Source organism: Perna viridis, chromosome 8 (genome assembly GCF_037379345.1).
Source record: "Perna viridis isolate PV_CMFRI_1.1 ecotype Kerala chromosome 8, ASM3737934v1, whole genome shotgun sequence".
Lineage (NCBI taxonomy): Eukaryota > Metazoa > Mollusca > Bivalvia > Mytilida > Mytilidae > Perna > Perna viridis.
The window spans coordinates 310,861-324,270 of record NC_142452.1 but is presented as its reverse complement, the minus strand read 5'-3'; the positions used below and the strand labels follow the sequence as shown (position 1 = coordinate 324,270).

Here is a 13,410-nt window from a genome sequence, read left to right as displayed (position 1 = left end):
ACACACAGTGTCATAATAACAGCAAATAAACACTATTCATAAGCAGTGGACAGGGTAAAGGTAAAAATTTTAACATTTAGAATCTGTTTTTAACCTGCAGCAAAGGTTATTTGGCAAAATTACAGTGTTTACAGGAGTATGGGAGGGAAATGTCTGAAAACTGTATAAACAACCATGATTTCCCATTCTTTTACATACATTTTGAATAAATGTGCCTCTTAACCCTTACTGAGTTACGAAAAACACTTATTTTGGAGCCGGTCATACACTAAGAAGCCTAAAAGCAGAAAAAACTTGAATTGACATGAAAAGGAAACATTCAGATGAGTTCATATGTACCACATAAGCATCAAAACATGCATTTTAAAATATCTTTTCACTATTTGGTGGCTGTAGGGGTAAAATTTTAGTATAAATGGCATATTTACCAAAAACCCACAGTTTTAGAACCCTGGTCCTGGCTTGATTTTAATTACCCCATCTGATAGTTTACTCTAAAACACTGCCTCTGGTTGTTTTCAAAGTACATTTAATGTTTCTATAGCACTTTGGAAGTCAGTTTGGGTTGATTTATTCTTTTTTAGCTTCTAAAAATGAGTTTTTATATAAGTACCCCTGCACTTTGTGAAAATGCTCTAACACTGCAGTGTCATGTATTAAAACACATATTTCCGTCTTAAGTCAGATGGAAAGCTGACTAGCTGGTGTTTTCTACTTCAGAAACATGCAATGCAATGGAAATATATATATAAAAAAAAAGAAAATCTGTCAAATATTTGAATTGAGGCTATTTAGAGGACACTTCTTCACTCAATCTGCCAAAAGTTGAAGTCACCACATATACCATTGATATAAAATTTGCCATAAATCATTTATTTTTCAACAAATCTCTATGTGACTTTGTAGTTAGACGTAGAAATGAATAGTCTTTTCACAGATGAAGCCTTTACTTGAGTTTGAAAATAAGCGGATCTAATAAAAGAGAGGTCACATTTTGTTTTACATGCTATTTTTATATGTTTTGAGGGTTTATTTCTCCGAATTGATGGAATAAACATGCAATGTGGCAAAAAACCCTATTTCTTTTCTAGTTTGTTTGCATTTTAGTCCAAAAATAGGTTTCTATTGGATTTTCAATGTAAAACTCATAATTGCTTATGGTATCAGGGTAAAGTTGGGCAAATAAGCTAATCATTGTCTCATTTTGAGTTATTTGCACATACACAGTGTCATAATAACAGCCAATAAACACTATTCATAAGAAGTGGACAGGGTAAAGGTAAAAATTTTAACATTTAGAATCTGTTTTTGACCTGCGGCAAAGGTCATTTGGCAAAATTACAGTGTTAGTCAATTGTCTCAAGCTCTTGGAATACTCCCTTGCACTGCATTGGTATGAAATTCTGGATTATGGGAGGGAAATGTCTGAAAACTGTATAAACAAGCATGATTTCCCATTCTTTTACATACATTTTGAATAAATGTGCCTCTTAACCCTTACTGAGTTACGAAAAACACTTATTTTGGAGCCGGTCATACACTAAGAAGCCTAAAAGCAGAAAAAATTTGAATTGACATGAAAATGAAACATTCAGATGAGTTCATATGTACCACATAAGCATCAAAACATGCATTTTAAAATATCTTTTTACTATTTTGTGGCTGTAGGGGTAAAATCTTAGTATAAATGGCATATTTACCAAAAACCTGCAGTTTTACAACCCTTGTTCTGGCTTGATTTTAATTACCTCATCTGATAGTTTACTCTAAAACACTGCCTCTGGTTGTTTTCAAAGTACATTTAATGTGTCTATAGCACTTTGGAAGTCAGTTTGGGTTGATTTATTCTTTTTTAGCTTCTAAAAATGAGTTTTTATATAAGTACCCATGCACTATGTGAAAATGCTCTAACACTGCTGTGTCATGTATTAAAACACATATTTCTGTCTTAAGTCAGATGGAAAGCTGACTAGCTGGTGTGTTCTACTTCAGAAACATGCAATGCAATGGAAATATATATATATAAAAAGGGAAAATATGTCAAATATTTGAATTGAGGCTATTTAGAGGACACTTCTTCACTCAATCTGCCAAAAGTTGAAGTCACCACATATACCATTGATATAAAATTTGCCATAAATCATTTATTTTTCAACAAATCTCTATGTGACTTTGTAGTTAGACGTAGAAATGAATAGTCTTTTCACAGATGAAGCCTTTACTTGAGTTTGAAAATAAGCGGATCTAATAAAAGAGAGGTCACATTTTGTTTTACATGCTATTTTTATATGATTTGAGGGTTTATTTCTCCGAATTGATGGAATAAACATGCAATGTGGCAAAAAACCCTATTTCTTTTCTAGTTTGTTTGCATTTTAGTCCAAAAATAGGTTTCTATGGGATTTTCAATGTAAAACTCATAATTGCTTATGGTATCAGGGTAAAGTTGGGCAAATAAGCTAATCATTGTCTCATTTTGAGTTATTTGCACATACACAGTGTCATAATAACAGCCAATAAACACTATTCATAAGAAGTGGACAGGGTAAAGGTAAAAATTTTAACATTTAGAATCTGTTTTTGACCTGCGGCAAAGGTCATTTGGCAAAATTACAGTGTTAGTCAATTGTCTCAAGCTCTTGGAATACTCCCTTGCACTGCATTGGTATGAAATTCTGGATTATGGGAGGGAAATGTCTGAAAACTGTATAAACAACCATGATTTCCCATTCTTTTACATACATTTTGAATAAATGTGCCTCTTAACCCTTACTGAGTTACGAAAAACACTTATTTTGGAGCCGGTCATACACTAAGAAGCCTAAAAGCAGAAAAAATTTGAATTGACATGAAAATGAAACATTCAGATGAGTTCATATGTACCACATAAGCATCAAAACATGCATTTTAAAATATCTTTTTACTATTTTGTGGCTGTAGGGGTAAAATCTTAGTATAAATGGCATATTTACCAAAAACCTGCAGTTTTACAACCCTTGTTCTGGCTTGATTTTAATTACCTCATCTGATAGTTTACTCTAAAACACTGCCTCTGGTTGTTTTCAAAGTACATTTAATGTGTCTATAGCACTTTGGAAGTCAGTTTGGGTTGATTTATTCTTTTTTAGCTTCTAAAAATGAGTTTTTATATAAGTACCCATGCACTATGTGAAAATGCTCTAACACTGCTGTGTCATGTATTAAAACACATATTTCTGTCTTAAGTCAGATGGAAAGCTGACTAGCTGGTGTGTTCTACTTCAGAAACATGCAATGCAATGGAAATATATATATATAAAAAGGGAAAATATGTCAAATATTTGAATTGAGGCTATTTAGAGGACACTTCTTCACTCAATCTGCCAAAAGTTGAAGTCACCACATATACCATTGATATAAAATTTGCCATAAATCATTTATTTTTCAACAAATCTCTATGTGACTTTGTAGTTAGACGTAGAAATGAATAGTCTTTTCACAGATGAAGCCTTTACTTGAGTTTGAAAATAAGCGGATCTAATAAAAGAGAGGTCACATTTTGTTTTACATGCTATTTTTATATGTTTTGAGGGTTTATTTCTCCGAATTGATGGAATAAACATGCAATGTGGCAAAAAACCCTATTTCTTTTCTAGTTTGTTTGCATTTTAGTCCAAAAATAGGTTTCTATGGGATTTTCAATGTAAAACTCATAATTGCTTATGGTATCAGGGTAAAGTTGGGCAAATAAGCTAATCATTGTCTCATTTTGAGTTATTTGCACATACACAGTGTCATAATAACAGCCAATAAACACTATTCATAAGAAGTGGACAGGGTAAAGGTAAAAATTTTAACATTTAGAATCTGTTTTTGACCTGCGGCAAAGGTCATTTGGCAAAATTACAGTGTTAGTCAATTGTCTCAAGCTCTTGGAATACTCCCTTGCACTGCATTGGTATGAAATTCTGGATTATGGGAGGGAAATGTCTGAAAACTGTATAAACAAGCATGATTTCCCATTCTTTTACATACATTTTGAATAAATGTGCCTCTTAACCCTTACTGAGTTACGAAAAACACTTATTTTGGAGCCGGTCATACACTAAGAAGCCTAAAAGCAGAAAAAATTTGAATTGACATGAAAATGAAACATTCAGATGAGTTCATATGTACCACATAAGCATCAAAACATGCATTTTAAAATATCTTTTTACTATTTTGTGGCTGTAGGGGTAAAATCTTAGTATAAATGGCATATTTACCAAAAACCTGCAGTTTTACAACCCTTGTTCTGGCTTGATTTTAATTACCTCATCTGATAGTTTACTCTAAAACACTGCCTCTGGTTGTTTTCAAAGTACATTTAATGTGTCTATAGCACTTTGGAAGTCAGTTTGGGTTGATTTATTCTTTTTTAGCTTCTAAAAATGAGTTTTTATATAAGTACCCATGCACTATGTGAAAATGCTCTAACACTGCTGTGTCATGTATTAAAACACATATTTCTGTCTTAAGTCAGATGGAAAGCTGACTAGCTGGTGTGTTCTACTTCAGAAACATGCAATGCAATGGAAATATATATATATAAAAAGGGAAAATATGTCAAATATTTGAATTGAGGCTATTTAGAGGACACTTCTTCACTCAATCTGCCAAAAGTTGAAGTCACCACATATACCATTGATATAAAATTTGCCATAAATCATTTATTTTTCAACAAATCTCTATGTGACTTTGTAGTTAGACGTAGAAATGAATAGTCTTTTCACAGATGAAGCCTTTACTTGAGTTTGAAAATAAGCGGATCTAATAAAAGAGAGGTCACATTTTGTTTTACATGCTATTTTTATATGTTTTGAGGGTTTATTTCTCCGAATTGATGGAATAAACATGCAATGTGGCAAAAAACCCTATTTCTTTTCTAGTTTGTTTGCATTTTAGTCCAAAAATAGGTTTCTATGGGATTTTCAATGTAAAACTCATAATTGCTTATGGTATCAGGGTAAAGTTGGGCAAATAAGCTAATCATTGTCTCATTTTGAGTTATTTGCACATACACAGTGTCATAATAACAGCCAATAAACACTATTCATAAGAAGTGGACAGGGTAAAGGTAAAAATTTTAACATTTAGAATCTGTTTTTGACCTGCGGCAAAGGTCATTTGGCAAAATTACAGTGTTAGTCAATTGTCTCAAGCTCTTGGAATACTCCCTTGCACTGCATTGGTATGAAATTCTGGATTATGGGAGGGAAATGTCTGGAAACTGTACAAACAACCATGATTTCCCATTCTTTTACATATATTTTGAATAAATGTGCCACTTAAACCCTTACTGAGTTGACGAAAAACACTTATTTTGGAGCCGGTCATATACTAAAAAGCCTAAAAGCAGAAAAAACCTGACTTGATATGAAAAGGAAACATTCAGATGAGTTCATATGTACCACATAAGCATCAAAACATGCATTTTAAAATATCTTTTCACTATTTGGTGGCTGTAGGTGTAAAATCTTAGTATAAATGGCATATTTACCAAAACCAGCAGTTTTACAACCCTGGTCCTGGCTTGATTTTAATTACCCCATCTGATAGTATACTCTAAAACACTGCCTCTGGTTGTTTTCAAAGTACATTTAATGTGTCTATAGCACTTTGGAAGTCAGTTTGGGTTGATTTATTCTTTTTTAGCTTCTAAAAATGAGTTTTTATATAAGTACCCATGCACTATGTGAAAATGCTCTAATACTGCAGTGTCATGTATCAAAACACATATTTCCGTCTTAAATCAGATGGAAAGCTGACTAGCTGGTGTTTTCTACTTCAGAAACATGCAATGCATGGAAATAAAGAAGAAAAAAAAAGAGAAAATCTGTTAAATATTTGAATTGAGGCTATTTAGAGGACACTTCTTCACTCAATCTGCAAAAAGGTGAAGTCGCCACATATACCATTGATATAAAATTTGCCATAAATCATTTATTTTTCAACAAATCTCTGTATAACTTTGCAGTTGGACTAAGAAATGAATAGGCTTTTCACAGATGAGGCCTTTACTTGAGTTTCATAATAAGCCAATCTAATATTAGAGAGGTCACATTTTTGTAAAACATGCTTTTTTTTATATGTTTTGAGGGTTTATTTCTCGGAATTCATGGAATAAACATGAAATGTGGCAAAAAACCCTATTTCTTTTCTCATTTTTTTTGTATTTTAGTCCAAAAATGGGTTTCTATGGGATTTTCAATGTAAAACTCATAATTGCTTATGGCATCAGGGTAAAGTTGGGCAAATGAGCTAATTATTGTCTCATTTTGAGTTTTTTGCTCACAGTGTCATAATAACAGCAAATACACACTACTGACAAGCAGTGGACATGGTAAAGGTAAAAATTTTAACATTTAGAATCTGTTTTTGACCTGCGGCAAAGGTCATTTGGCAAAATTACAGTGTTAGTCAATTGTCTCAAGCTCTTGGAATACTCCCTTGCACTGCATTGGTATGAAATTCTGGATTATGGGAGGGAAATGTCTGGAAACTGTACAAACAACCATGATTTCCCATTCTTTTACATATATTTTGAATAAATGTGCCACTTAAACCCTTACGGAGTTGATGAAAAACACTTATTTTGGAGCCGGTCATATACTAAAAAGCCTAAAAGCAGAAAAAACCTGACTTGATATGAAAAGGAACATTCAGATGAGTTCATATGTACCACATAAGCATCAAAACATGCATTTTAAAATATCTTTTCACTATTTTGTGGCTGTAGGTGTAAAATCTTAGTATAAATGGCATATTTACCAAAACCAGCAGTTTTACAACCCTGGTCCTGGCTTGATTTTAATTACCCCATCTGATAGTTTACTCTAAAACACTGCCTCTGGTTGTTTTCAAAGTACATTTAATGTATCTATAGCACTTTGGAAGTCAGTTTGGGTTGATTTATTCTTTTTTAGCTTCTAAAAATGAGTTTTTATATAAGTACCCCTGCAATATGTGAAAATGCTCTAATACTGCAGTGTCATGTATTAAAACACATATTTCCGTCTTAAATCAGATGGAAAGCTGACTAGCTGATGTGTTCTACTTCAGAAACATGCAATGCAATGGAAATAAAGAAAAAAAAAAGAGAAAATCTGTCAAATATTTGAATTGAGGCTATTTAGAGGACACTGCTTCACTCAATCTGCCAAAAGTTGAAGTCACCACATATACCATTTATATGAAATTTGCCATCAATCATTTATTTTTCAACAAATCTCTGTGTGACTTTGTAGTTAGACATGGAAATGAATAGTCTTTTCACAGATGAAGCCTTTACTTGAGTTTGAAAATAAGCGGATCTAATATAAGAGAGGTCACATTTTGTTTTACATGCTATTTTTATATGTTTTGAGGGTTTATTTCTCCAAATTCATGGAATAAACATGACATGTGGCAAAAAACCCTATTTCTTTTCTCATTTTTTTGTATTTTAGTCCAAAAATGGGTTTCTATGGGATTTTCAATGTAAAACTCATAATTGCTTATTACATCAGGGTAAAATTGTGCAAATGAGCTAATTATTGTGTCATTTTGAGTTTTTTGCTCACACAGTGTCATAATAACAGCAAATACACACTACTGACAAGCAGTGGACAGGGTAAAGGTAAACAATTTAACATTTAGAATCTGTTTCTAACCTGCGGCAAAGTTACAGTGTTAGTCAATTGTCTCAAGCTCTTGGAATACTCCCTTGCTCCGCATTGGTATGAAATTCTGGATTATGGGAGGAAAATGTCTGAAAACTGTATAAACAATCGTGATTTACCATTCTTTTACATATATTTTGAATAAATGTGCCACTTAAACCCTTACTGAGTTGATGAAAAACAATTATTTTGGAGCCGGTCATATACTAAAAAGCCTAAAAGCAGAAAAAACCTGACTCGATATGAAAAGGAAACATTCAGATGAGTTCATATGTACCACATAAGCATCAAAACATGCATTTTAAAATATCTTTTCACTATTTTGTGGCTGTAGGTGTAAAATCTTAGTATAAATGGCATATTTACCAAAACCAGCAGTTTTACAACCCTGGTCCTGGCTTGATTTTAATTACCCCATCTGATAGTTTACTCTAAAACACTGCCTCTGGTTGTTTTCAAAGTACATTTAATGTGTCTATAGCACTTTGGAAGTCAGTTTGGGTTGATTTATTCTTTTTTAGCTTCTAAAAATGAGTTTTTATATAAGTACCCATGCACTATGTGAAAATGCTCTAATACTGCAGTGTCATGTATCAAAACACATATTTCCGTCTTAAATCAGATGGAAAGCTGATTAGCTGGTATTTTCTACTTCAGAAACATGCAATGCATGGAAATAAAGAAAAAAAAAAAGAGAAAATCTGTCAAATATTTGAATTGAGGCTATTTAGAGGACACTTCTTCACTCAATCTGCCGAAAGGTGAAGTCGCCACATATACCATTGATATAAAATTTGCCATAAATCATTTATTTTTCAACAAATCTCTGTATAACTTTGCAGTTAGACTTAGAAATGAATAGGCTTTTCACAGATGAGGCCTTTACTTGAGTTTTATAATAAGCCGATCTAATATTAGAGAGGTCACATTTTTGTAAAAGATGCTTTTTTAATATGTTTTGAGGGTTTAATTCTCCGAATTCATGGAATAAACATGAAATGTGGCAAAAAACCCTATTTCTTTTCTAGATTTTTGCATTTTAGTCCAAAAATGGGTTTCTATGGGATTTTCAATGTAAAACTCATAATTGCTTATTGCATCAGGGTAAAGTTGGGCAAATAAGCTAATTATTGTCTTATTTTGAGTTATTTGCACACACACACTGTCATAATAACAGCAAATAAACACTATTCATAAGCAGTGGACAGGGTAAAGGTAAAAATTTTAACATTTAGAATCTGTTTTTGACCTGCGGCAAAGTTACAGTGTTAGTCAATTGTCTCAAGCTCTTGGAATACTCCCTTGCACTGCATTGGTATGAAATTCTGGATTATGGGAGGGAAATGTCTGAAAACTGTACAAACAACCATGATATCCCATTCTTTTACATATATTTTGAATAAATGTGCCACTTAAACCCTTACTGAGTTGATGAAAAACACTTATTTTGGAGCCGGTCATATACTAAAAAGCCTAAAAGCAGAAAAAACCTGACTTGATATGAAAATGAAACATTCAGATGAGTTCATATGTACCACATAAGCATCAAAACATGCATTTTAAAATATCTTTTCACTATTTTGTGGCTGTAGGTATAAAATCTTAGTATAAATGGCATATTTACCAAAACCAGCAGTTTTACAACCCTGGTCCTGGCTTGATTTTAATTACCCCATCTGATAGTTTACTCTAAAACACTGCCTCTGGTTGTTTTCAAAGTACATTTAATGTATCTATAGCACTTTGGAAGTCAGTTTGGGTTGATTTATTCTTTTTTAGCTTCTAAAAATGAGTTTTTATATAAGTACCCATGCACTATGTGAAAATGCTCTAATACTGCAGTGTCATGTATTAAAACACATATTTCTGTCTTAAATCAGATGGAAAGCTGACTAGCTGGTATTTTCTACTTCAGAAACATGCAATGCAATGGAAATAAAGAAAAAGAAATGAGAAAATCTGTCAAATATTTGAATTGAGGCTATTTAGAGGACACTTCTTCACTCAATCTGCAAAAAGTTGAAGTCGCCACATATACCATTGATATAAAATTTGTCACAAATCATTTATTTTTCAACAAATCTCTGTAGAACTTTGCAGTTGGCCTTAGAAATGAATAGTCTTTTCACAGATGAAGCCTTTACTTGAGTTTGAAAATAAGCGGATCTAATATAAGAGAGGTCACATTTTGTTTTACATGCTATTTTTATATGTTTTGAGGGTTTATTTCTCCGAATTCATGGAATGTGGCAAAAAACCCTATTTCTTTTCTCATTTTTTTGTATTTTAGTCCAAAAATGGGTTTCTATGGGATTTTCAATGTAAAACTCATAATTGCTTATGGCATCAGGGTAAAGTTGAGCAAATGAGCTAATTATTGTCTCATTTTGAGTTTTTTGCTCACACACAGTGTCATAATAACAGCAAATAAACGCTATTCATAAGCAGTGGACAGGGTAAAGGTAAAAATTTTAACATTTAGAATCTGTTTTTAACCTGCGGCAAAGTTACAGTGTTATTCAATTGTCTCAACCTTTTGGAATACTCTCTTGCACTGCATTGGTATGAAATTCTGGATTATGGGAGGGAAATGTCTGAAAACTGTAAAAACAACCATGATTTCCCATTCTTTTACATATATTTTGAATATATTTGCCACTTAAACTGAGTTGACGAAGAACACTTATTTTTTGGAGCCGGTCATACACTAAAAAGCCTAAAGTTATATTTTTTATATAGCCTGGCTGGCCGAGTGGTCTAGGACTTGGTGCAGGCAGTGTTGCCATAGATGTCAGGGCTGTAGGAATTCGAGGCCCGATGAGCGAAGGACCAATCAGTTGCATCGGAAATTTGACAGTTCTAACATCGTTGGGAATTTTTCAGACCTCTCTCTCTCTCTCTCCCCACATATATACATATATATATATGTAAATTAATGACAGATATTCTCCTCGTTTATAGCACTATGTAATTATTTAGGCAGTACTATTTTTGTAGATGGAAAGCCACTTGTCTACCTTTAAGGGAAGTAAAATGCTGAGTGAAGTAACGAAAATTGGAATGTACTGTGGTAATTTGTTAGTATTTTAATAGTAACAATTTACCATTTAAACAAATGAAAATATACAACATAAAACTCTGGTTGATTGTAATGTAACAAAAGAACGTTTATTAATTAAACTTTATCTTTGTTTTTTTTTAAATTCTACTTATAGGTGAAGCTTTTTGATTGTAAGTTTAAATATGTTAGGCAATGAAATAGTTTGTCTAATCTGCCTCAAACCTGCCAGTTATGACATTTACAACGAGTTTTTACCAATAAATTTTTCATTATGAAGGCGTATACACATGAGTAGAGCGACCAATGACATTCAACCTAATACAATGTTTTTGTAAGATAAAACGTTTTGCAAACAAGACCAAATCACTTGTAAAATAAGGTTGTAAGACGTTTAAAGTATTGTGAAATTCTGGAACTTATTTACTTTGAGGTTAGTTCTTTTTTTTTAACTTAACTATTTCCAGATATTTAAAAGAAAGTGTATATTGTTTTGTTTTATTCCACAAAAACAAAACTATATAATACTAAAAATGCATCAGATTTTATCAGGAAAATAGATAATATTGCTCGACACAATATGAAATAACCAAACTCAAGACTTTAAAAAGAACGAATACAATGCGCATCAAATGATGTACACATTTGACAACAGAGACGATCACATTTATTACTGTGCGTTCTTATATAATAAAACTTCCGTAGTACAGCAGTATCTAATGCTGCGGATGGCTAAGGATTTTTCGAATTTTAATGGGCCTAGAGGGTATACGGCTATAATAGAAATCAATGAAAAGATAAATTAATGTAGTCTCTGAATATCGTACTTATCAAAGTGAAAAACGTAGAGTTTTCTGATATTTTGCATTAGTAAGAGAAGGGGTCAAAGATCAGTCGACCCCTACACTTTGATAAGTAATTTAAATGAAATCGTTTATTGTAGGTATTGGGAAACGGGTATCATGAAAAGATCACTTATATAAAATTCAAAAGTATAGAAAATAAGATTTTTCCGACAAAAGTTGACTATTTTATTACAGAACAAAAATACCTCTAAAATTGGTTGAATTTTCAATGATTAAGAGATAATGAGGCACCGTAGAATATTAAAATGTATATCTAAATATTCTGTATTGAATAACAAATAAAATAAACACAACGTTCTCGATTCGATCTGCTACATGGGCTATGCAAAATGAGTTTGAAGTTGCAAATTTTCACATATTTAAACTATTAATTGTACTAAAATTGTATAACATGGAATCGTTTCCCGACAATTTGCCTAGTTACCAGGGCGTTTTATGAACAAAGACACAAGTAAAGTACACAGTCCACCTTACGTTTTGACGAAAAGACTTAAGGTTTTGAGATTTATTTTTGTACATACTAAAATCATACATCTTTCTTTTTCATTTGTCTTTATTTGTTTGGACTTCAAATAAAATGTTTAAGATTTAACCATGAATCAGGGATTCTCAAACAAAATAAATGCGACTCGGGGGTTGATGACAAGGTTGGATTTCGTAATAAATTTGACAAGACATGGACTGTGAACTTTGCATGGAAGCATTCGTGTACATGTACATGCATGTTATCACAATATTTATTTTCTTATGTTTAACTGTGCGCCAGGCTGATGCTTGTACTGCAATATCCTCTGCAGGGGCGGATCCACACTTTGAAAGGGTGGTGCCGTCCAGGGTTCCTCAGAAAAAGGATGTGTGTGTGTGTGTGTGTGTGTGTGTGCGCGGACATTATTTACCATTTTTATCAATTTTACACATAAAAATGACATATTTATCCAATAAAAAGGGGGTGCCAATCCCTCCATTCCCTCTGGATCTGCCGCTGCTCAGAATGAATTAAACAAGTTGATAAAAACAAACTAATTCAACATTCCAACTCAAAAAGAAGAAAGGACTTCAGACGCATAATAATTGTTTACCTCTCAAAAAGACATCAGTTAAGTAGCCGTACGAATTGACCTACAATGGTAACATAGTTGTTACATGTATAGAATATTAGTTCGAAGGAAACATCATTTTCCAGGGCAGGGGAGGATCAAGAATCTTAGAAAAAGGGAGGGGATTTGATAAAGAGGTTTATAAATCATTTGCTATTTACTGTGTATAAGTTGTTATAAACTTACTTTTTTGCGGCGTAAACATACATGCACAGGGCAGTTGTAGTAAGTGGTTTGTGCATTGAATTGATTGGTATAAGAAAATATCGTTACTTCTGTTGTCATATTTTGACAAGAAATGAAAGATTATTTGAACGTTTACAATGTCATAGTTTTAATTTTCGGGCAGCCAATCACGTCTGTCTGTTTCACGTAAAGCATGAATAAGTTAAACTGAAACTGGGATTTATCACAACTGTAAAAGCAGCTTCGCTACCCAAGGGTTACGGTCTTGTCCCCTACCAATGACAGGGGCAGGACCGTAACCTTTGCCATGCGAAGAGGATGTAAAAGCTATGAACTTTTGATCGGTCTATATGATAGTAAAGGCCGATTTTACTTGAAATAATCCATTTACAAAAAAAAAAAAAAATCTTTGTAATCCTTTTTCCACAGTCGCATACTAGATGACTAAAGCAATGCCGGATTTTCCCCTCCTTCATTATATCCGGAATGACATCATTTATATACGAACAGATCTATGGGCACTT

The 13,410-nt window shown here is 32.8% G+C and overlaps 1 long non-coding RNA gene across 21 annotated transcripts in view; it reads left to right on the top strand.

The window, feature by feature from the left end:
* The window catches only part of LOC148608718 (uncharacterized), a 97,650-nt gene that overhangs the window by 50,731 nt on the left and 33,509 nt on the right, over positions 1 to 13,410 (top strand). For 12 of the 21 annotated variants that reach the window (XR_015924672.1, XR_015924669.1, XR_015924668.1 and 9 more), the window contains exon 1: positions 11,056 to 11,170. The exons of 4 other annotated variants lie outside the window; for them this stretch is intronic. This is a non-coding gene — a long non-coding RNA (uncharacterized LOC148608718). Of the gene's footprint in view, positions 1 to 11,055; positions 11,171 to 13,410 lie in introns of those variants that run through there. 5 more of the 21 variants (XR_015924662.1, XR_015924663.1, XR_015924664.1 and 2 more) reach the window with 2 other exon arrangements.